The 4,384-nt window shown below is 61.2% G+C and overlaps 1 protein-coding gene across 4 annotated transcripts in view; it reads right to left on the reverse strand.

Annotated features, from left to right (window-relative positions):
• PKNOX1 (PBX/knotted 1 homeobox 1) overlaps positions 1–3,661 on the reverse strand; it is a 58,866-nt gene extending 55,205 nt beyond the window's left edge. For 3 of the 4 annotated variants that reach the window (XM_040621870.1, XM_040621869.1, XM_040621867.1), the window contains exon 1: positions 3,532–3,661. The gene's annotated coding sequence lies outside the window, so the exon portion shown is untranslated. Of the gene's footprint in view, positions 1–2,464; positions 2,489–3,531 lie in introns of those variants that run through there. The other variant, XM_008710189.2, reaches the window with a different exon arrangement.
• Positions 3,662–4,384: the final 723 nt, after the last annotated feature.

Raw genomic sequence — 4,384 nt, forward strand, 5'->3', positions numbered from 1 at the left:
CGTGGAGGGAAAGAGCTCAGTCACTCTCTCTGGGGTGCGCGGGGAAACAGGAAGAGGATGAGGCGGCAGTGCTGGGCCCCAAGCTGCGGGGAAGAGAGAACGCGCAATCAACAGGGTGCAGAGCAAGCAGCCAGCGGAGAGCAACAGTCCAGCTGAACAGACTCCGGCCAGAGCTCAAAGGAGTTCTGTGGGCCCCAAAGCCCAGCACTAGTGGTCCCTGGGATCCCACTAGATTCCTACTTTCCTTATTCCTGTGTAACCTTCAGCCCCTGGACTGGAAGTCAGCCTGCTCCCGGCCACCTGGAGACCTGACGAAACCAGCTCATCATTCTGTACGTGTCAGTCACAGATGGCAGACGATAAAAGCGCTTCCAGGGAATGTGCCCCGCAGCCCTAGCAGCCCATGCACGGCTGCATCCGGCTAGAGACTGCACAAAGGAACACATGCCTTTGGGTGGGGGGGGGGTCACCCCAAGCCGAAATGGTCTCCCCCAGATAGGAGCAGCAACCATCCACGCTGAGCGGCTTACCCAACCGGGAGAGGAGGCAGGACCTGGTCGCCGACCTGTCAGGAAGACTGTGTCCTATCATTTAAAGGAAGACTCAACACAAGAAAATGAATCCAAAATTTGACTCACAAACTCCTGGTCTTGCAACCTGGTAGTTCAATTGTTTTGAAGATTTTGAAAACACTAGAACCTTTTCCCTAAGGAATCCTAGATAAAATTAAGAAGCTGCTCTGTCCCCTCGCCACCTCCTCTCGCTAACCCCGCCCCGTCCCCCAGACCCCCTCAGAACCACAGCGCTTCCAAGCCACTGGTTTCAAATGACCTTGTCAGACAGCACGTTTGCTGTGGTATCACACAGCCTTCTGTGAATGAAGTTTCCAGAAACAGTAACTAAAACAAGGGGCGGCTGGTGGAATGGCAGGTGTAGCCTCATTGGACAGGCCCTGCAGCCAGGCCTTTTTACCAAATGACCAGGCTTCCCGGCTCTTAAATGCTGATTCTAACCATTTCCAGACTGAACTCTTTCTACAATATCTTTCCACCGTCCACGACAAAACTGTAACTGACCTGGTTGTGGCGTAAGCTGGGGCACTCCCCCACGTGGCTGCTGCAGCTCCCTCAGCCCTGACAATGACCCCAGACTGCTAAGCTGTGGGTTCCCTGTCTGCCCTGCTTTTATTCTCTCACCCCCTAGCCACCGGTACGACCGTCCGAGGAAGGAAAACAAGGGCAGATACATATGTCTACTAACAGATGGTGGAGAGTACCTGGACTTCTAACGCACAGGTCCTGACCTTGGTCTCCGTGAAGCTGAATGAGAACACACACCACACCTTTACTTGCAATAACCTCCAGCTGAAACTTAGCACCCATTCAATCATGAAGACACGAAATCCCGGAGTTGCAGCACTACCTGTGACTTTTTCACCGAGAAACTACAGTTACTTTCACAAAGCACTAGAGTTGCTACGGAAATCTCGAAGCTGTCAGTTATGCTGGTCACAGCGCCAAAAGGAATCACTAACCCCGAACCTGACCTGTTACTAAGTGAGCTCACAAAGGGCACATAAGCAGCGTGAGCATCAGCTTGGTTCAATATTTTGGTAGCTGTATTTCAATATAATATATGGGCTCTCTCCTCCATCCTATTTTCTCAAAAACGTTTGTGAGGAGCCGAGGCCAGGTGAAGCACTAAAAGGCCCTGGGAGGCACAGGAAGTGGATTCAGGCTTTCTCCTAAACAGTTTCTAATAGTTTAACAATTTGCAACAAAAGTGAAAGTTACAGCTAGAATGTTGCTGTTCGCACACAGTACCCTTCCTTCGCATGGAGTACCTCTCTAAAGCTGTAATACGCTGAGACAGAACTGTAAATGTGTGTAAACCAGTGGACAAGAAGCCAAGAAACTGTTTGCACCGGCGGTATCACTAACCACCCGACATGTAGACACTTAAATCCTCAGCACTGAAGGTCAATCTTTCAAGTCGTGTTTCATCCACATGTTTCACCAATTCTAATTCCCACTTTTAAATCTCTGACGTAGGAAAGCACCCTTCTTCTGCTCACACATTCTACCTTCATGATCCACGTGTCCCTCTCCACGCTCAGTACACTAAGGAAAGGAAAGGTAGATCTGAGTCAATCTGCCACCTTCCAAATCAACGTGCACACAAGTACATATGAGTGCATCACCGACAACCGCACTGGCAAACGTTTCCATTTCGCCTCGAATTCTCCCTTAGAATATTTCGAACACACCATTCGAAGCATTATATAATGTATCAAATAAATGTTGTATTATATAAACACATTATTTCCTTTTTCAGAATGTCAGAAAAAAGTATAAACTCACGCCCAACTAAAGCTGAGGGTGTCATTCACCCTCAAGTGGGAAGTACTCACTTCCTAAGGAAAAAACAAACAACCCAGAAGTTTCTACAGAAAGCTAATTCTCACACTCCAAGTGCGCGTCCTGCCCTTCCACATGCCGACTACACCCGGGCTGGCTGCGAGTGTCCAGGCCGCCCTCCCGGAGCCCTGCTCGGGACCCCCGCCACGGCAGGCCAGCCAGCACACAGCCCAGCCCACTGGCCAAACCTCGGCGCCACGGGCACAACAGGGCACTTCCACCGCCGCCGGGACGAAGCAAAGCAGACTCAACTTTTCCTAATTCTTGTCAAGTGACTCACGATTTCTTCTGCAGGAATGTGAGATGCCAGCGAGCGGCCAGCCCCTGCCCCGCACCTCCAGGCATCTACTCCCCCCACCCCGCCCCCGGCCGGTCATTACAGGCGGCACATCTGCGCTAAACTAATTCCAGGAACGGGGGCACCCTGTCCTCGGGCGGGAGGGCAGCCGCCCCGGCTACCCAGCCCCATCCGAGGTCCGCCTCCAGGGGGCTCCAGGCGACCCCGCGCCCTCGCCCCTCGGATCCCGGCCCCGCGCCCTCCCCCGCCCTACAGGCCCCGCCGGCCCCGCCCCACACCCCGGCGGCGGCGGCTCCGAGCGCGCCCCCGCGCCCTTCCCCCCCTCTGCCCCCGCCGCCCTCCCCCGCCCCCCGGCCCGAGTCCGCGCACCCCCGCCGCCCAGCCCCGCCCCCGCGCGCCCCCAGCACGGCCCCGCCCCCCCGCGCGCCCCGCGCCCCCGCCCGCGCGCGCGCCGCGCTCCGAGAGGGACGGTTAGGAGCGCGCGCCTCACAGCGGGCCCCGCGCGGCAGCGGCGGCGCCTTCCAGAAATTTCCGCGTCCCTAAACCCACACAGAAAAACAAGCGGGGCGCGCCCCCGCGGCGGCCCGGCGGACAGCGCCCCTCCCCGCGGCCTCGGCTCCCTTCCCCCACTCGCACCCCCTCCCCGCCCCCTGCCCCGGGCGGCGGGTCCGGCGCGGCCCTCCCGGGCGGCGGCGGCCCGCGGAGACCCGGGCGGCGACGGCGGGGCGGCGGCCGCGGCGCCTGCGGGCCGGCGTGATTGATAGGGACGGGGCGGCGGAGCGGCGGCGGCGGCGGAGCGGTTGAGTGACAGCTTACCTGGGTGCCAATCTTCATCACACTGACAAGCGGCTGCAGCAATCGGGACCCGCAGTGCCGCGCCCGCGTCCAACCGTCACGCCGACGCTGGGCCACGCGACACAGCCTCGCTCAATGGGAGGAGGGCGACGCCGACGCGCGCCGCATCAATATTCAGAGAGGGGGCGGGGCCTGCCGGTCCCGGGCCCCGCCCCGTCCCTGCGCCGCGGCGGCGCGGGGCGGGGTCCGCGCGCCGGGGGCGGGGAGCGAGGCGGGGGCGGGCGGTGGTCGGCCCCGCCCCCGCCTCGCGCCCGCGCCGGGCCCCGCCCCCAACAGGGCGCGCCGGGGAGCGAGGAGCAGCCCGCCCCTCCCGGCCGAGAGTGCCGCCTCTTGACTATGCTGCTGGAGGCGTGGCCTGAGCGTGCCACGCCCCCCACTCGCACTCGGGCGGGGCGGGGTTTGTGGCGCGGGCTCGGTGGGCGGAACCATCCGCCGCACGCCGGCGGGGAGGGCCGGCCGAACCATCGTGGCGGGAGGCGCGGGCTGCCCTGGGCGCGACCTGCAGCAGGTGGTCCCTGGCCGCCCGGGTGTTCCGGAATCCCGTCCGCGAGGGCGCCGGATGCCCGCACCCCGCGCGCGCCCTTTTGTGTGCCTTCTGCCGGCGTGTGTGCACGTGCGCCCGCTGCCCCCTGGGCGAGAGCTCCAGTGACCGCGGCAGGCTCGCCTCTGCTCCCGCGCTCTGCCTTCAGCACAGCTGTGCCCCTGGAGACCCACACAGGCCCTACATGCGGGTGACGCGGCCTCCCTTAGGGAGACACGGAGAGTTGTCCGCGTTCCGGGGTGGTGGCAGTGCGCCCACCGGTCCCGCGGTGGC

The sequence above is a fragment of the Ursus maritimus genome, unplaced genomic scaffold (genome assembly GCF_017311325.1).
Source record: "Ursus maritimus isolate PB19 unplaced genomic scaffold, ASM1731132v1 scaffold_4, whole genome shotgun sequence".
Taxonomy (NCBI): Eukaryota; Metazoa; Chordata; class Mammalia; order Carnivora; family Ursidae; genus Ursus; species Ursus maritimus.